Source organism: Tamandua tetradactyla, chromosome 16, assembly GCF_023851605.1.
Source record: "Tamandua tetradactyla isolate mTamTet1 chromosome 16, mTamTet1.pri, whole genome shotgun sequence".
Lineage (NCBI taxonomy): Eukaryota > Metazoa > Chordata > Mammalia > Pilosa > Myrmecophagidae > Tamandua > Tamandua tetradactyla.
This window is the reverse complement of record NC_135342.1, coordinates 59,933,533-59,953,618: the sequence shown is the minus strand read 5'-3', so window position 1 is coordinate 59,953,618 and position 20,086 is coordinate 59,933,533. Positions and strand designations below refer to the sequence as shown.

At 51.1% G+C, this 20,086-nt stretch overlaps 1 protein-coding gene across 4 annotated transcripts in view; it reads right to left on the bottom strand.

The window, feature by feature from the left end:
* The window catches only part of CDH5 (cadherin 5), a 39,974-nt gene extending 23,102 nt beyond the window's left edge, over positions 1-16,872 (bottom strand). Inside the window, exons 1-4 of one of the 4 annotated variants that reach the window (XM_077132629.1) lie at positions 16,773-16,872; positions 12,161-12,466; positions 11,584-11,767; positions 660-752 (exon numbers count right to left, since the gene is read on the bottom strand). The gene's annotated coding sequence lies outside the window, so the exon portion shown is untranslated. The remainder of the gene's footprint in view (positions 1-659; positions 753-11,583; positions 11,768-12,160; positions 12,467-16,772) is intronic. The other 3 variants (XM_077132630.1, XM_077132628.1, XM_077132627.1) reach the window with 3 other exon arrangements.
* Positions 16,873-20,086: the final 3,214 nt, after the last annotated feature.

Below are 20,086 nucleotides of genomic sequence, written 5' to 3'. Positions count from 1 at the left end.
AACTACCAGAGCTCACACAGCCAGAACCCTTTGGAGATGAAGGAAAACGCCCCTAGGGAAGTTTCATGAAAGCTAGCAGACATCGCCGTGCTTGCTATGTGCCTTTCCAGTTGAGGGAGAAACCCTGAACTTCATTGACCTTTCTTGAATGAAGGTAACCTCTTGTTGATGCCTTAATTTGGACATTTTTATGCACTTGCTTTAACTGGGACATTTTCATGGCCTTAGAACTGTAAACTAGCAACTTAATAGATTCCTCTTTTAAAAAGTCATTCTGTTTCTGGTATATTGCATTTTGGCAGCTAGCAAGACAGCCAGGGTGGTACAATTGTAACCCTCATTTTCAACACCAGCTGAGGAGCAGAGAGGTTTTATAACGTTCCTGAGATCACCCAGTCAGAGCCAGGATTGGAACTGAGTCTGTTTGGCCCCAAAATTTATGCTCTCGCCTCTGCCCTCCCTTGCCCCAGTGGCTGCCCTGGGGTGGGACTTAAGGGGATTCTAAGGGCTTCCTCTGAACAAAATGCATTCCCCCCTTCACCGCTGCCCACAGTCTGAGAGGCCGTGTGGCAGATTTTCTTCAATGCTGGTTTCAGAGGGCTCTAAGAGGAAGCCAAATACCTTAAACCGGAGGGTCAGGCCCACACCCTAGAACTCACAGAGGTGATCAGTTCAGGAGCCGTCCCAGGAGCAGCAGCGGAGTGGGGCGTGGACGAGCTGGGCTCACAGGATCAGCCTGAACACTGGAGAACCTGTGCAAAATGAAGATTTGGGACATTTGTTAACAAATCATTAAGAATTTCAGCATTAACGTTCAACATTAAATTCCACGCATGGGGGCTTGCTAAGGGCAAGGCCGTATGTGACTGCACAGGTCACACACTCTTGGGGCAAACCCCAGGGCTTGGAACTTGAGGATCGTACTGGGCCAGAGTCTGGGGTCACCCAGAGACCAGGACCGGCTTCATCCTGAATTTCAAGAACAGGGATAGCCCTCCTGCCCCATGGGGCATGGAGGCTGTGACCTTGGCCGTCACTGTGCCCTCTCAGCTGGGACTCCTTCAGTCTATCCACCCGGGACCCTGTGCCAATGACCTGCGGCTCCCAGGATGGTGCAGGGGACGAAGGCGGGTGGGTGACTTGTGTCTGGGGAAGCCAGTGCCCATAGGGTGCTTGGTGGGGAGGCCTCCTCTCTCATCTGTCCACCACCTCAGGCTAAGGGGGAGGTTTCTAAACTCTAGTGACATTTCCTCTGAGCCACCAGCGCCAGACTGGCCTCAGGGAAGGCTGAGGGTGTCTGTACTGGGCCAGCCTGGCCCCTAGGCTTGCTGACCTTAGCATCCTGGGCCCCCACCCTCTGGCCCCTGCCTCTGGACCAGGAGGAACTGGACTCCCAGGGGTGGGGTGGGGCAGAGGCACACAAGCAGGTCCCCAGAATGTGGGAGTCCCTTCTTCCTCCAAGCCTCAGTTTCCTCAGCCATAAACAAAGGTGTGGAACAGAAAGGTACCCGATGTGCTTTGAGGTAGGAGGTGGAAATGGCAGGCAGTCCAGGCCAGAGGAAGATGGAGAGCCAAGGCATGAAGGAGGGAGAGGGGCTGGGGTTCCGAGCCAGGAAGCTGGTTCCGACTCGGGGAATGCAGTAGGATGACACTTGCCCCAGCCTCGCTGGGCCCAGGTCCTCTGAGTCATTTCCTTCTTTGCCCAGAAAGGAACTGTGAATCTTGGCTGTTTCTTCCTCTCAAGTGAGAATTGACTAAAAAAAAGCAAAGCAAAGCAAGCAGAAGTGAAACCGAGAAATAGAGAAGGAGAGTTCTTCAGCCTCTGGGGCAGCCAGAGAGAGAGCCCAGGCACCCAGCTGATAGCACTGAACACGTCACTGTCAGGCCCCCGGATAAGTATTGGGGTGCAACAGTGAGTGAGACAAGCAGGACCTGCCCTCAGGGACAGCATACTGTATAGTGGGGACAAGAGAGAGATGAGTAAATGAGGATAAACCTCAGCTGATGGTCAGAGGTGAATGGGGGATGCAGCAGAGAGTGGGGGAGAGAGGTGGTGACTGGCTGAGATGGCAATTAAAAAATCACAATTAAGCCAACATCTCAGTGACACAAAGAGTTAGCTCTAGTCAGGCCAGGGGAAGGAAGGACATTGCAGGAGGATGGCATAGCAGATGCAAAGGCTGCGAGGTGGGAAAGCTGCAAGTGTGTTTGAGGAATCAAAAAAAGGCCTCTGGGTTGGAGACCAGTGAACAAGATGGAGTGAGGTACAAGAAGAGGTGTTAGGTTGGTGTGGTGGGCTGAGTGACAGCTGCCTCCCACCCCCCAACAAGATGCTTATGTCCTCATCTCCAGAACCTGTGAAGAGACTTTGCAGATGTGATTAAATTTAGGATATTGAGATGAGGAGAGGATCCTGGATTATCTAGATGGAGCCAATAAGGATCCTTGTAAGAGGGAGGCAGGAGAGTGAGAGTCAGGAAAAAGGAGATGTGCTGATGGAAGCAGAGGTTGGAGTGATGTGGGGCCACAAGCCAAGGAATGCAGGCAGCCTCTCGAAGCTGGAAGCAGCCTGGATGGTCCTCCCTAAACCCTCCAGGAGGAAGCAGTCTGGATGGTCCTCTGTAGAACTTCCAGGAGGAAGCAGCCCTTCCCACACCTTGACGTTACCTGCTGAGACTGAAGTTGGATTTCTGGCCTCCAGAACTGTCCAAAAATACATTTGTGTTGTAGGCCACAAAATTGGTGCTTATTTGTTACTGCAGCCATGGGAAACTAACACAGCTGGGTTGTGTGGAGGCTTGCAAGGTGAGCTGGGGCGTCAGCATGAGGGAAAGTGACATGAACTGGATTAAAGCTGGTGAGGTGTCAAGGGTGAGCATAGGGAGAGCAGCTTCCCTCCTTCCCACGACCCACACATGGATCTTTCCTCTTGGTACAGTGCAGAGTATCTATTATGGTCACAGGCTCTGTAGGGTCTCAGATCCACTGCTTTGTTGCTGTGTGACTATGGGTAAGATATTCTACCTCTCTGAGCCTCGATTTCCCTGTCTGTATGATGGCAACACTAGTACCCACCTCTCAGAGTTGTTTTCAGGCTTGAATTAATAAGTATTTGCAATGCAGCCCATAAAAAGTAGCTAAAGAAAAAACCAAAGCCATATGATTCCTTGTGACTACTGGGCTTCTTCCCAATATATTGACATATATTCTCACATATCATATATTCATCCAAAGCATACAACAATGTGTAATGGTATCATCATATAGTTGTTCATTCATCACCATGATCAATTTTAGAACATTTTTCATTACTCCAAGAACAATAAAAATAAAAAAGAACACCCAAAACTTCCCATCCCCCCTACCCCCCATAATTTATTTATTTTTTGTCTTTATTTTCTTACTCATCTTTCAATACTTGGATGAAGAGAGTGTCAGTCACAAGGTTTTCTTAATCACTTAGTCACATCTTAAAACCTCTATAGTCATACAATCACTTTCAAGAATCAAGGCTAGAATTACAGTTCAACAGTTTCAGGTATTTCCCTCTAGCTACTGCAATACACCAAAAACTGAAAAGGAAAATCTATATAGTCACAGGAATAGCTTCCTGAATGACCTCTCCACTCTCTTTGAAATCTCTCAGCCCTTGAAACTTTATTTTGTTTCATTTCTTTCCCCCATTTTGGTCAAGAAAGCTTTCTCGATCCCATGATTCCAGGACCAGGCTCATCCCTGGGAGACATGTTCCACATTTCCAGGGAGAATTAGACTCCTAGGAGTCATGTTCCATGTAGAGAGGAGGGTAGTGAGTTTATTTGCAGAACTGGCTTAGAGAGAGAGGGCATATCTGAGCAACGAAAGAGGTTCTCTGTAGGTGACGCTGAGGCATAATTGGAAGTTGTCTTAGCTTCACCTGTTCATGCATAAGTTTTCATCAGAGCAAGCCCCAAGACTGAGGGCTTGACTTATTAAATTGGTAATCTCCAACGCTCGTGAAAGCATCAAGTCTTCCCCAGAAGGGGAAGTTTAATATTTTCATATTTTCCCCAGTCCCTCAATGGGACTTCGCAAATACTTTTTTTTTTATCTTCTGCCAAGATCACTCTGGGATGTATCAGGGCATCACACTAACCTGTACAAACCGACAAGATCTCACTCGCTATTCAAGGTTATATGTAACTATGGTGTTCGAATAAACTGACCATGCAAGTTAAATTAAACATTGTGCTACATAAAATACAAATTTTGTACCAAATAAATATGTCTTATTTTGGTCTCATACAGAAGTTGAGGCTTTAAAATAAAGTCCACACACACACACACACACACACACACACACACACACACACACACACACACACACACACAAATACAGCCCACAGCATCCTTTAACCTGTATTCCGATTTACCTTAGTCCCAGCCAGATCAACCTTATTCAGATTTCTAATTGAAGTCTGATCTCTTTACCAGCATCTTTAACAGTTGCTGTATAGGGTAATGCTGAATTTCAATGCTGAGGAACTCTAGCTCTGAGTCTCAGGTGTTATACAGATGCCCAAATTTCCAGAGAATGACCAGGTTATACACAAACAGTCAACATCTCTGAATTTACAAAGGACAGTTATAACTCTGGAATAGACATGACTGTAAGAGCCTACAATCTAGGAAACTTTACAATAAGCCTTATTGAACATTCTGCACTCCTCAATCGTTGATTGCCCAATCTCTGCCCATATTCTATCACCTGATAACCTATACTCTTGAATTCAATTCTCAGAGTTTGTGCATTATAGTTAGTCCATATTAGTGAGGTCTTAAAATATCAGTTTTTTTTTGTTTGTTTCAGGTTTATTTAACTCAACATACTGTCTCAGGTTTGATTCACTTAGTTGCATGTGTCACAGCTTCATTCCTTCTTTTTTTTGTATGCTGTGTGGTGAGTGTCACGCTTCATTTTTTTTTCATTGGAATATCCCATTATTGCAGCACCATTTTTAAAATATTTGTGTGTGTGTGTGTGTGTAGTGCATGGCTTGGGAATCAAACCCAGGTCTGGAAAGGAGGGAAATCTACCACTGAACTACTGGTGCACTCCCACTTCCTTCCTTCTTGTAGCCATTCAGTACTCCATTGTGTGTATATACTACAGTTTGCCCTTCCGTTCAACAGTGGATGTACTCTTAAGCCACCTCCAATCCATTGCAAAGTGTGAATACTGCTGCCATTAACACCCGTGTGTGAAAATGTCCATTTATGCCTCTACTTTAAGTTCTTCCCAGTATATACCTAATAACGGGGTTGCAAGATCATGTGGCAACCCTAGTTAGCTTCCAGTGGAACCACCACACCCTCCTGCGGGGCTGCACCATTCACCTACCAGTAGTGAATAGGCACATCTCTCTTTATCCACATTTTCTCCAGCAGGTGTATCTTTCTGTTTATGTTTCAAACAATTTTATTCACACACTATACAATCTATCTTAAGTAAGCAATCAATGATTCCTGGTATAATCACATAGTTATGCATTTACCACCACAATCTATATGAGGACATTGCCATTTCTTCCTCAAAGAAAGAGGGGAAAAAAGAATAAAAAATGAAATAAAATTAAAAAGGAGAACCACTACCACCACCAAGTATCCCATACCCTTATATCCCCTCTTATGGATATCTAGCTTTGACATATTGCCTCTGTTACAATTAATGGAAGCAATTACAATGTTACTGTTAACTATTGACTCTAGTTTGCATGGATTATATTTTTCCCACATACATTTCCATTTTTAACACCTTGTTCTGTTAACATTCATTTGTTCTCCCTGATGTAGAAACTCTCTTATATTTGTACATTTACTCACTCTAGGTCTTGCTAAGTTATACAGAACCAGTTTTTATCCTCTATATTTCCTTCTGATGCCACACATGCCCCTAGCTTTCCTCTTTCAACCATACTCACACTCAGCTTTGTTTCTTATACTTACAGAATTGTGCTCTGTTTTTACCCTTACTGATAGTCTTCATTTCTACACTCTTCTTCAGGTCTCTCTCTCCTGTTTTTTCCTATGTGCTTGAGTGTTCCCTGTAGTATTTCTTGTAGAGTAGGTCTCTTGTTCACAAACTCTCTCCGTGTCTGTTTGTCTGAAAATATTTTTCAATAAAAAGTCTCTTTTATTTTTGAAGGATAGTTTTGCTGGATATAGAATTTTGGTTGGCAGCTTTTCTCTTTCAGTATCTTAAATATATCACTTAAATATACTACTGTCTTCTCGCCTCCATGGTTTCTGCTGAGAAATCCACACGGTCTTATCAAGCTTCTCTTGCATGTGATGGATTGCTTTTCTCTTGCTGCTTTCAGAATTTTCTCTATAGCTTCACATTTAAGTCTGATTAGAAAGTGTGTTGTAATTGGTCTATTTGGATCTATTCTGTTTGGGGTATTTTGTGCTTTTTGGATCTGTAATTTTATGGCTTTCATAAGAGATGAAAAATTCCAGTGATTATTCCCTCCATTATAATTTCTGTCCCTTTTCCCTTCTCTTCTCTTTTTGGGACACCTGTAACATGTATATTCATGTGCTTCATGCTGTCATTCAGTTCCCTGAGATCCTGCTCATATTTTTCCATTCTTTTCCCTATCTGTTCTTCTGTGTGTAAAATTTCAGATGTTCTGTCCTCCACTTCACTAATCCTTTCTTCTGCCTCTTCAAACCTGTTGTTGTATGTCTCTATTGTGTTTTTCATCTCTTCTATTGTGGCTTTCATTCCAGTAAGTTCTGCAATTTGCTTTTTCAAGATTTTGAATTCTTTTTTATTGTTGCTCAATATCTTCTTTATATCCTTCCTCTCTTTTGCCATATTTTCCTCCAACTCAATTCAATTTAGAAGGCTTGTTTGAACATCTTCAATTAGTTCTTTCAACTCCTGCATCTTGTTTGAAGTGTTAGTTTGTTCCTTTGACTGGGCCGTATCTTTGTGCTTCCTAGTATGACTCACTTTTTTTTTGCTGGTGCCTAGGCATCTGATTTCCTTGATTCATTTATTCTGGAGGTCATTTTCTCTCTTTTATGTAGGGTTTTATATTTGGTTGTCTTTATTCTCTATCTGTTCTTTGACATTCAGTTCAACTTTTTCTAGACCTCTAGCATGGCTTCTGTTTAACTGATAAGATTTTTTCAGCACTTGTTTTTCAGGTTCTTGCCCTGGCTATATGGAACATTTTTTTGAAGAGGATCTTCCCAGACATGATTGATCCCAATCAGATTTCCCAGACAAAGAAGGTCCAGGTCTCAGGGTGAGCTTGTAATTAGTATCAAGTTTCCCTGAGGATGAGACCCAGCAGGTTTCCTTTCTTTCCTTTGGAGCTTCTGGATCTTGTGCATTAGCACTTGTTAGCCTTCAGCTTCCCACTGGCATAAAGTGGTACAGTGTGTTTAATTCTCAGCAGACCCTGTGTCTGCTTGAGGGTGGTTGAGACAGAGGCTGAGGGAGAAGGCAGGCTTAAGCTATTTCTGTTTTCCAGCCCCTGGGGTCTGAATTCTCTGATGAGAGCCACCACTTGTGCTTGGCCCTGCCACCCCTCCCCCACTTTTTCTTTGGGCAGATAGTTCCGTTAGGGAATTACCTCCTTAACCTGACTAGTTATTTTGCCTTTCAGATATACCTTAACTCCACCTTTGTCTGGATCTTTGCTGACAGTTGAAAATGCCTAGAGCTTTATTTACTGGGCTGCTAAAAAATGTTAAAAAAATTCCTTTTCAGAGCTTGTCCCGAGCCCGCCCCCCCCCCCCCCGCCACAGTTTTTCCAGTTAAGGTCAGGAGTTGATACAGAGCTCTATGTGCCCTATTTCTTGGGGCAAAGCCCTTTTCCAGTATTCTGAGCTCAGCTGACTCCAAAAGCCTCTGTTTTTTTTTTTTTTTTTTTTTTCCATCAGCCTTACTTCCTCTCTGCTGGGAGAGACCTCTGGGTTCCTTTCGTGCTTGCTCTGGGTTCATCTGTGCTTGGAGCTTGTATTCAGCAGTACATATCTGTTAATTAAAACCATACTTGGAGCTTGATTGAGCTACCTTCCCTTACTCTTCCTTTTCCCATGAGAAAGTAGTTCCCAAACTGCCATGCCAGTGGGAGAGGTGTATCAGCCTCCATGGTTTAGGATACTTACTTACAGTTCTGCATTGTGATCTCAGCTTGTCCACCCGTTCCATGTGTGTCCAGTCACAGAGGTGCCCCAAATAGTTTTCCAGACAGTTTCTGCCTGTTTATTAGCTGCCCTAGAGGACAAACTGAATTCCACACCTCCCCACACTGCCATCTTGCCCCACCCACTGAGTTATCTCTTATTTACATTTTTGCTCCTTAAGGTCCATTCACAAGGTTGGAGGATTTTCAGGTTTTCTTTTTATCTTCCCTCCTCCCCTGCCAGACGCACATACATACACACACTCACACACGGACTCCATCTCCTGAGCTCCATGACCCTCTGGATAATGCTTGTATTTTGAACAGCAGGGGCTCAGCCAGGAGCTCAAGTGGGAGAGGAAAAGTGGGAGTATTTCTTCCCTTTCTCTCTCTGTTCTGGACCACTTTCAGTGACTGTATCCTTCCCTGAAGACACCCCCTACTGGACAGCTCTTCCATGCTTCCATCCTTCACTGTATTCCAGAAACACCTTTCCCTTCCCTTTGTCCCTGAGGTGGTAAGAGTTTCCCGGTCTCTGGATGTCTCAACATCCCATTTGTTCCCTTGACTAAGCTCAGGCCCCTGTACATAGTCCCTTCATAAAGTCTCTTTATGTGGACTTCCCAGAGAAAATTCTGTTTCTTGCTGGGCCCTGTTTAGATGGGCTAGTTGTTCCCAGGGCTGACAGCCACCATTAGTTAAAAAAAATCAACAGTTGCACTGGATTTAAAAAAGAGATTTCACCAGCCAAAGGTTATGACCATGTGGCTCAATGGGCCTTGGCTGGTCCCATACATAAACTGTTCTTGGAGATGATTTTGTTCCCTGTCCTGGAAGAGAAGCCCATTGTCCCTCCCTGGTCATCTTCAAGCTCCTGTACTCTGACCAGACTGCACTGGCTCTCCGGGCCACCCCACATCACCAGTATGTCACTTTGGAGGTAAGAAGGCCTGGTGCTTTGCTCTCTTGTCAGCTACCAGTGGGTGAGGAGGCAGGATCTCGGAGCTGGAGCCTTTGGGAGATGGTGATATTGAGACACATCATCCCTTCCTCCCATCCCAGGCAGGAAGATTGAGTGTCCTTCCAAGACAGCCCTTTCTGTCTGGGGCAGTGCTGAGAAGAGATTTGGGGGTTAATATTCCCAGCACCCCCTCTGTGGTATAATTATCTCATTTAAACTTTGCAAAAACCCTGTGTGGTAGTTGTCATAATCCCATTTTGCAGGTAAAGAAATGGGTGCTCAGAGAGGTAGAGTGAGTCATCCCAGGTCACACAGCAGCAAGAGATGGAGCTAGCACTTGAATGTAGGATTCCTTTCATCCAAGATAGTGCTTTTTGCTCCAAGCTACCCTATCTCTATCTCTTTGGTCACATTCTCATGCAATAAGAACTGTTCTCAGTGCTTGGCTTTTATATAGACAACCTCACTTCTCACACTATTCCCAGAGTGTAGGAACTATCACCTTTTCTCACAGGTGAAAAACTGAGGCTCAGAGATGAACAACTCTATAACTAAAAGGAACTTCCATGTGAAAGACCACATTTATTTGTCTTGCCTTTTGTGTTAGACATGTGGCCACCAAAATGGGGGCTGAAGGGCAGGGCTTTACTGGACAATGGTTCCACTCCTACTGCTGATGGAGAGGAAGTCGGAACTGGCAGCATTTGCTGTGCCACAGCTGGAAACAGAATTCCCCTTGGCCCCAGCCTCTGAAGGTGTGGCCAGGGCCACAGCTGGGGCAGGACTTACATTTGTCCCTTTCCTTTCAATGAGTGAGTCATGTCTCTTGATTGCTCTCACCAAGGTTTTGGAAAAATTCAGGTTGTTGCTGGGTGGATTTGGGAGGTCATTGAAGCCCATAGCATCTGAGACTCAAAAATCCCTAGCTGAGCAGCCCCTGAGACTTTCTCAACAACAGTGGTGAGTCGAAAGAGTTCCCACATGGCTACTCAGATGTGCATGCTGGGCACACAGAGAGAGGTGCCTGCCCACGTCCCTGTCACCCAGCATCAGTGATGATGCCCCATTCCTGGCAGCTGTGTTAGAGGCCTCAGTTAGTCTGGGAAGGTCCTGAGAACAGAGCGAGTTGCCCAAAGCTCCTGTTGGTGGGGGCTAGGGTGGGGGGCATGGAGCCCAGAAAAAGGGACAGAGGAGCCTTGAAAAATCCAGGGCAGAGTCAGGACCCTGGAGAGCTCCGATGGGGTGGGTGGTGGTCAGGATCTCTGTGTTCACAGTGGGCGGGACTCCGGGTCAGAGCCTGGGTACCTGGGCTGGGCCTGATGACCAAGGGAGGATGCCGAAGGATGAGCCAACAGGAAGGGCAAGACAGGGGGCCTAAGCCCATGGCTGCTCCTCTCCAGTTACCAGCCTGGGTCTCCAGGGGCCTGGTGACCATCCCGAGCAGCCCAAGCCCCAGGACACAGAGCTCTCCGGGAATCTCCCCACACCCACCAGGCTCATTCACACCTTCCTGGCCTTTGCTACTTGCTGTTCCCTCTCCTCTGCCTGGAAAAATTCTACTCATCTTTCAAGCTATAAGTCACCACTTCTCTGAAGCCTTCTCGGGAGCCCCTGGAGTTACACAGGCACTCTGAAGAGATGTACGGAGCCCCTACTATGTTCCAGGCATGGACTACACATGGGGAGTAGGCACAGGCTCCAGCGGTGGGGGAGATGGACACTAATCCCACCATGAAACAGACGTGGTTTCAAATTGCCACGAAGGCACTGATGGAGGGTCTGGGAAGCTGTGAGAGGCTGGCGAGTGGGAGGAGGGCTGAACGGTTAGAGGGGTGAAGCCTGCCTCTCTCGTGGACATGCTGTGGGACATCAGGCATGTCCTTTTCTCTTTGTGGCCCCCATCTGTTTCTGGGGTTCAGACTTGAAAGGCTGTAAGTTCCCCTCATCTCTGTGCTCTCTAAATTACACTGTGGAAAGTGGAATTAGGAGCGCAGAGGGGAGAGGAAGAGGGGAGGGGCAGGAGTGGCTCCTCTTGGGATTCCCTGGGAGCCCCTGACTTTGTAGCTAAGTAGACCTTAGGGAACCTGGAGCCAGGAGGGCCACCTGGCCAACCCGCCGGGGCTGGTCCTGCCCGCACCCATGGGCTGCCCCCTGCTTGGCTTGTCCAGAGCCCTGCTCAGGTCTCAGGTCCTAAGAGCCATGTTTGGACTCTGGGAGGTTGTTAAGCAATCTGAGAGCCCTGCGGGGGGAGAGGTAGTTACAGGGAAAGGCTCCAGGTCAAGAATTTTACACATCCTGTCCTCAATTCTCACAGACCCACAATGTCGTTAAACATACCTACACAAGTACACACACCCCCGTCCACAAGCATCTGCCCATGCCAGCTCCTGCAGAGCCTCCCCCGTGCAGGGCTGGCCCCTGGGCCCCGGCCCACACACCCACCTTCAGCTGGGAGGAGATCTGGCAGCTGAGTCCAGCTCCAGTGAAAGCGGCAGCAGACGAATGGCCAGGACGTTCCATCCAACCCAGCCTCCTGCTGGCTCTGGAATCCAGCACAGAGGCCCCAGGTCAGGGTTTAGGGGCTGGGCAGTGGGAGGAGATGGTCCAGAACATGTGGGAGGTGTGCCTGCGGGAGGAGGAGGGATTCGGATCCCAGCTCTATGGGTGGCCCTGGCCACTCTTCCCACTGCCCCCTGCCCCTCCCGCCTCCTGTCTCAGTCCAGGACGGAGGTTGGACCCAGCGATCTCCACACTCCTTCAGGGAGCCCCAGATTGTCTGCTTTGAGCTCCAGTGTTTACAGTTGCAGACCCTGGGAGCATGAGGGTGAGACCCTGATTATCCCCAGGATGGGGGTCGTTCTCGTCTGCTAGCTGCTGGAACGCGGCATACCAGGACGGGAACGGCTCTTAAAAAGGGGAATGTAATAAGTGACAAGTTTACAGTTCTAAGTCCATGAAAATGTCCCAATTAAAGCAAGTCCATAAAAATGTCCAAGTTGAGGCAACAACAAGAAGTTACCTTCACTCAAGCAAGGCCGATGAAGTTCAAGGTTTCTCTGTCAACTGGAAAGACACATACATGGCAAACACGGCAGCGTCTGCTAGCTTTCTCTCCAGGCCTCTTGCTTCATGAAGCTCCCCCGGGGATGATTTCTTTCTTCATCCCCAAAGGTCTCTGGCCGCGTGGGCTCTCATGGTTCTCGTCACTCTGTCGTCACTCTCTGCTCTCTCAGAAACGCAAGCCTTTTCCAAAATGCTTCCTCTTTTAAAGGATTCCAGTAAACTAATCAAAACCCACGTGGAATGGGTGGAGTCACGTCTCCCTCTATTCAAAAGTTAATATCCACAATTGGGTGAGTCACGTCTTCATGGAGATAACCTAATTAAGTTTCCAACATATGGTACTGAAAAGAGTTTAAAAGAAATGGTGGCTCCTACAAAACTGATTAGGATTGAAACGTGGCTTTTCGAGGGTACGTAAATCCTTTCAAACCAGCACAGGCATGCTGGGGGTGGGGCCAGGCAGCAGGAAGTGGTCCTGGTTTGTGGCTCCCATGGGTCCCAGGCCTGACGGCTTCCCTTAAGGGTTCTACCGACAGTCTCCCTGTCTTGACCCCTGTTATGGCCAATCATGCTACTCCCTGCTGACCACTGCCTCCTGATTGCCTACCTCCTACAGGATGACATCTAGCTCCTGAGCCGGTGTTAGAATCCCCCTCCAGCTCTCCTCTCTCTTTCCTGCCTCTTCCAGCCATGAGAAATACTATAAGTTTCTTAAATGCAAAATGATTTCCCTCTCACAGCAGGATTTTGCACAGTCTTTTCCCTCTGTCTGTAACACCCTTCCTTGCTGTATTCCCTGGGCAGATGCTAATTTTTTTTTTCAAGTCACACTTCCTTCTCAATGTCTTCTGATTGACTGCTGTCCCCCAGCATACCCCCTGCCTCCTGGCCTGGGTGTCTGTCTTGTGCCCTTCCAGGGTAGGCAGGACCTGGGGCCTAGTTTCCCCTCTGTCCCAGCATCCAGTGCAGTTACATAACTCAAGACCCCAGACCTTAGGGTGTTAGCATCCCGACTGCTGTCTGTCAACCTGGCTTGGTCTCCACGTCTCATCTTGCCACTGGGTCCTTCCTACCTACTGGATTTAAGAATAAGTCTCCATATTTGTAGACAGCACCTTGTGTGGCCAAAACAGAGTTGCTCCACCCTCTCCCCAAATAGCTCCTCTGTTAGCCCATCACATTGTTAGACACACTGCCATTAGAATTTTGATCCTTTGGGGACAATGAAATTATACTTCTTAAGAGTTCCCGATGAACATGCATATACCCGTGTGCAGGCGGCCTCTAAGATCTGATTGGCAGAACAGCTCATGGATTACCTCTCACCCCTTCCCACACCTGTGACAGACATCACTAATCAATCAGTGTTGGTACCCACTGAACTTATACTCAGTCTCTGAATCTTTCTCAATGCAACTTTAGAGGTAGATTCCATCAATTCATCAGACCTTGTTTGCAATTTGAAATAAATTGTGCCAGGGTCTTTGAGTCCCAGAGGTCATCTAATCCAACCTCCTGTCTCCTAATAGGACAGCTCCTTAGCTTCAAGAGGAGAACACCCATTGTAGCAAGCTCCTCTGGGGCTTTCCTGACTGGGAACCTGTGTTGGGGTTCCTGACTCACCTGCTACACTCCCCACAGGACTGAGAGTTGAGGGATTGGGAGGTGTAACAGAACAACTCCAAAGACTTGCCTATTGGAACTTGTTAATGAGCTGTGTGACCTTGAGTCCTGCCCTTGCCCTCTCTGAACAAGAGACCTCATTTGTGATGGAGGCAACAATAACTGCCTCTCTGGTCAGGAGGACTCAATGAGATCATGCGTGTGAAGCCCAGCTTGCAGTGGGTCCTCAGTAAGTGGGTGATGTCGGGACCCCCGTCTACCTACCCATTCCAGCCTGAGGCCTGCGGGCTCAGCTGGTTGACTCACACCCAACCCTATTTCCTGCTTCTATCCTCACCCACCTCCTACTGCCCTCTGTTCTCCAGAAGGAAACTTCATTCACTTTCTGCCTGTCCCTGTCCCCATGGGCCCCACTTCCTTCTCTTTCCAGCATCTGCACTTGCCTGCATGTGACTGTTACTGCTGTGGCCCAAAGCAAAAAATTTGGGGGTCCCTGAATGAGCTTAGAAACTTTGGGGTCCATCCCTTGCTCTAGAGAGATAGGAAAACTGAGGCCCAGAGTGTGGAAGGGCTGTCCAAGGCCCCATGGCATCTGAAGCTCCTGTTCTTCCTCCAGGCAGCCCTCTGTGATTTCTCCATGTGACACCAGCTTAGGCCTGGGTTGGCATGGTGTTTTGTCATCTCCTTAGCCAGACCCCAAGCCCCTGTGTGCAGACCCAGTCCCCTAGGACATTCCTTCCTCAGCATCGTCAGGTTCCTGGCTCGTCCTCCTGCCTGCTTCTGTGGCCTGAACAATCAGGTTCATGTTTCCCTGACTTTCTTTCTCTTTGAGTTCCATCTGGGAGTGTGGCAATGGCTGTGGGGTCAGAAGGGACAGAGACTCATTTGTGTCCTGCTCCCGCCTTGTACTAGCCGTGTGGCCTCAGACTGTCCCATCTGTCAAATGCAACTTCTTGCAGGCATGCCTGGGGTTGCAGAGAGGTGATGGAAGTAGGAGGGATGGGTCCACCCAGGCAAGAGCCCTGAGAATTTTCCTGGGCTGGTGGCCGCTGTGTCCACTGTGCGTCCCCAGGCCAGCAGCAGAGCTATGAGTCATCCGACTTTGGGAGAAAATACGTATGGCCCCTGCAGCTTCCTGCCTTCATGTCCGGCTCTTGTTCAGCAGCACAATTGGTCAGGTGGAGACCGTAGGCAGCTTAACCCCTTCCCAGGCGGTAGACACTTCTTCCCCATCAGCTGGGATTGGCAGTGCTGTTTGGGGGCTCAGCAGCTCCTTAGACCCTCAGAGGGGCACCTGCTGCCCTCCAGGGTGGGGGTTTACAGGTGAGCTGGGTGCAGGCCGGGCAGAGGAGACACTCATGGCTGCCTGGGCTGGAGGGTGAACCAAAGCTCCTGGTCCTGGCATGTGTGGTCTGCAGTGCCACCAGTCCTGCCTCCTCTCTCCCTGGTCTAAAGAACACTTTGGCTACACCAGACTCCCGAGTCCTCTCAGCGGCCTGGGCTTTCCCGGCTCCCCAGGCATGCCCTTTGTCTCCTGCCAGATCCTATATGCCCAGCACACGCGGCAGGAACCGTGTCCTGCCCTCGCCCCCTCCGGAGGATGAAGGTGGGTGCTGAGTACAGGGCCGGGCATGGAATAGTTGCCCTCCTGAAGTGCCTGCCAAGGAACGGGTGACTGGCCAGCGTCTCACCCGCATCTCCCAGCGACCCCCTTGCCAGGGGCGGGCCTGGGGACCAGTCACGACACCCTGGGCCGTGCCTCAGGTGCCAAAAACACCTTTACAACATTCACAACCATGCCAGCCACCAGCCACGATTCCTTAAAGGTCCCCCTTCTGTGCACTACTCACATGCGGGGGGCTGAGCACCCCATCATTTAACTGACTCCTGAAAAGACTCTTTCCTCCGTTTTACAGAAAACGGACTTGTAGAAGCTACGGGGTGCTGGAAGAAGCCTGAATTTAGGGTTCTAGTTCGAATCCCCCTCCACTTCTTACGTCTCCACAGCTCTGCTGCCTCCACCAAGAAGGCTGATCATAGTAAAATAACGAACCCCATTTCGGTGGGCGTCACCTCTAGTTCTCACAATGGATTGCAACAAGAGTCTGTCTCTCTGTTGTTCAGACAAGCAGACTGAGGTTTGGAGGCTTCAGGTGACTTTCCCGAGGTCCTGGGGGAAGTGAGGGGAAGGCTGAGCTCTGCTCCCAGGTCCACTGTCCCCAAGCTGGGGCCCTGCAGGTCTTCCGGGCCTCCTGGAGAAGTGAGGCCACAGGGCCTCAGGCCCCAGCCCTGGGGATCTGCACTTTGGGGGGGGAGGGGTAGGGGTGGGCGGCTTTCCTGACAGCAGCTCTCATGGCCTGAGGGGACCTCTGTGGCGTTGGGGGCAGGGAGAAACCACAGGTAGGGCCTCAGGAGCTCAGTGCTGAGCCTCGGCTTGCCTATCCTGAAAATAGGGGCACTGGCTAGTAGAGATGGCTGAGGCTTAGAGCTCCCCCTTTGGGGCTCCTTCGCCCATCCTTGTGCAGACCTGAGACCAGTGGGAGGGAGTGAACGGGGCTACAGGCCGAGGTAAATCCTTTCCTGTCGGGGAAGGAAGGGACGGGGAAGCCAGGCCCTGGGTGCCAGTCTTCTACCCTTGGTGTGCCCGGTGACTCGGGGACAGTCCCATTCTCTCTGGGCACCAATAGAACCAGTGGTCTTCGAGGCTCAGTGGGCCCCGGGGACCACGCCGAGCTGGGGAGCCCATCTGTGGGTGGGCTGAATGCGCCCCCCCCCAGCACCTAGAACCGCTGTGTGTACCTGCGGCAGGCACCCTTCCCAGCTGAGCCTGGGGAGGCCCCTTCTGCCCTGGGGGAACCCAGCAGTGTCCATTCCACAGATCGGGAAGCTGAGGAGCCTCCATCCTGGGCTGGGGGTGGGGTGGGGTGCGGGAAGCCCTCACTCACCGTGCCTGGGGGCCGAGCAGGGCCTCTGTTCTGTCTGACCGTCTGTCCTGGGCTGTGTGTGCTGTGGAGCTCGGCCGACCGCCTCTCGAGGGGAGCCACACCCGGCCCGGCGAGGGAGGCCGGGCCGCCGCCCCTTCAGGTTTTCCAGCTGGCCTGGACCCACTTCCCCCTGGGATGGCTTCCTGTTATTGTTCCTTTGTGAGCCGGGGCTGGCTGCAGATAGGCAGGCCCGGCCGGGCTGTCCCCCCGAGGCCGAGCCTGGGACCTGGCTGAGGGAGCTGAACTCAGACCCCCACCTCCAGACTTCAGGCTCCGGAGTCCAAGCACGGCACTTGCCGAGGGCCTGGCCTAACCCTCACTGTCACCCTGAATGCAGGAATCCTCACCCTCGATTTACAGCTCAGCGAGTTTAGGACGCTTGTCCACCTAGCTGGGGTAACGTAGAGCTCCAAATCAAGCTTGAGACTTCTTCTGGGACCTAGGATATGCTGGGGAGCAGGGGAATGAAGAGGGGTGACTCCAGGCAATGGGGAGAGTTCAGGGGCCTCAGGGTTGGGGTGAGTGGGAGGCAGGAAACAGCCACTTTTGGCTCTGGAGAGACCGGTGGGCCCCTGATGGGGATGGGGGTGAGTGCCAGCTCTGAGGCGCCCACCACTGTTGGGGTTTAGTAATATTGGGTGGGAGCCAAGCGTACTGGCTTTGCTTCTGGTGTTCCATGGCCTAGTAGTACCCCTCCCTGAGCCTCAGCTTCCTCATCTGTAAAATGGGCATATATATATATGCCTCAACTTCACAGGTTATTGGGATAAATAAGAATCAGAGCAGGGCTTAGAACATAGTGATGCTGAGGGTGGGAGGGGTGCCTGCCTGGGGCCTGGGGGGTGCAGTGGAGGTCCAGATTCTGTTAGCTGTGAGAGCCATCTGGGGGCTTTTAGAAACCACAGGTACCTAGACCTGCCGCTCCCTCCCCCCAACCAGCTGATCTGGAATCTCCCTGGCCAGGCCCTGGGAATCTGTCCTTGGCCTAGAGGCCCCTGGCTTTCCATAGATGAACGGTGGGAAATCCTGAGCTTGTCCCATCATACAGCTGGATAAACAGAGGCCCTGAGAGGGGGGCCCGGCCCCAGGACTGTATGGAGATGCGGGATGGGCTGAATTGGTGTTTGGGGGCGGGGAGGGGATATAGATTTTTCTGTTCTGGGCATGTTAACTTGAGGATGCTTGTGAGACGTCCCCTGGGAGAGGGCAGGTTGGCAGCTGGATACGCCGGCGGGGTTGGGCCTGGACAGGAGCTCTGGAAGCCTCGGGCTCGCGGCCGGCACCCGGGGCCTGGGAACGCACGCGATTTCGCGGAGAGAGGCTCAGATCGCACGGTCGAGAGGGACCCGCGGGGAAGGTGGAAACGCAGCAGCGGGAAGCTGCCGAGGCCGCGTGGATGGGCGCTGCGGGAAGCGAAGGGCTCAGAGCTGACCGCTGGATTGGAAGATGGAGGTCATCGATGACTTTGACCAGAGCAGTTTGAACGGAAAGAGGTAGGCAAGAGCGAGCGGAGGGGCTAGTGACGGGGGGCGCGGCAGTGAGAGGCCATGATTTCCGCTCCTCCCCCAAGCCTTGCAGTGAGCGGGAGCACGGGCCCGGGAGGTGGGTTTTGTTGTTGTTGAAGCAGAAAGCACGGGCAGCCTGTTTGCGAGCTGAGGGAAGACGGTGACGCTGGAGAGGAAAGAGCCACCTGCTGGAAGGAGAACGGTCCTCGAGGCGGGACTTGGAGTGGGATTCAGTAGGGCCAATCAAACGGTCAATCACTGTTTGTGGAATGAGCAAACAACAGCTCAGCGTTTCCTTCCCCTGCAGGATTAACTCTGCCTTCTCCTGCCTGGAGCGCGGAGTGGTCCCGGAGGAGCCAGGCCAGGCCCGCCGGCGCGCCAGCCTCTCGTGCGCAGCCGGTGCCTGCCCCCACCCCCGCCGCTGCCGCCTGCTGTGGCCCTGGACCGCGTGCCCATGGGGACACGTCTGGCCTGAGCGTCGCCTCCTGCCGGGGCTCAGATTAGGCGCTGCTGGCAGACAGGGACGGCCCGTCCTGGCACTGTCGGCCAATTCCCTTTGTACTCCCTGTCCAGGGGGAAGTTGATCCTGCCCTGAAAACCTGCAGTTCCTGCCAGGAGCAAGGGTATGGCCAGCCTGAAACTTGCCCACTGGACCCAGGGGGATCTGGGTCATGGCAGCCAGGGTAGCCGCGGGAGGGGCCCCCTGAGGATCTCGGCCTGATTCCTGGCACTACCCAGCCCCTGCCCCAACCCTTCTCGAGGCAGAGGAGGTAACGGGAGGGATCAAGGCCAGGAAGTGCCATCTGGAGTGAAGGAGGCAGGAAACGGGATGGTCTGCAGAGACCTGATTAGCAGCCGGAGGAAGTGGGGGGTGGGAGAGGGCAACAGCAAGGCCCAGGGACGCCCACCCACCCTCTGCCAGGACAAAAGCTGACTGGGGGTGGGGGGAGTCCGTGGCACCCCACTTGGATAGGTTCAGGCTGGGGGGCTTGGCAGACCCAAGCTCAGACCCAACCGGGCCCGGTCGCTGCCTGCCGTGTGACCTCGGTGGCCAGTTTGCCTCTTGGAGCCTCTGTTCCTCACCCATGCCACGGGCTGTCCATTCATACTTTGCAGGACTGTCTGGAGGATTAAAGGAAAGCATGAAAATCATGACAACAAATGTTTATTGAGCAGGTGTTTCTTGACGTGTGGTGGTTGACCAACTGCCTCAGAATCTCTTGGGGAGGGACGAGTGTGCGTATGTTACCAATGCAGATTCCTGGGCACCACCTCAGCCAACCAATGGAACCCCGAGACCTGCATGTTGCGGCTTCCCAGGTAGTGTGTTTACATGCTCCCATGGGGGGGCCATGGCCTGTGGTGTGCTGCCACTCCTCATTCAGCCCTCCAGCCAGTCCCATGAGGCGGTACCATGGTCATCCCCATGCTGCAGATGGGGAAACAGAGGCTGGGAGTCGAGTGCCTCTCCCAAGCTCACAGAGCTCACCAGTGGTGGAACGGACATCCAAAACCAGGCCTCTGACTCCAGAAGCCCTCTCCTTCCCCACCCAGCTCTCCTGCCCATGACAGTCGAGTGACTGGCCCCCTGTCTCGTGCACAAACCAGGACTCATCAAACAAGAGCTTGCTTTCTTTTCCCGCAGCAGGGGAGGTCCGAGGTTGGGGCAGGGATGCGATGCCGTGGGCTCTAGCAGAGGTGGTGGTGGGAAAGCCGTGCAACCTCATAGGTCTGGGATTTTGCCCAGGCTGTCCCACCTTCCTGCACCTC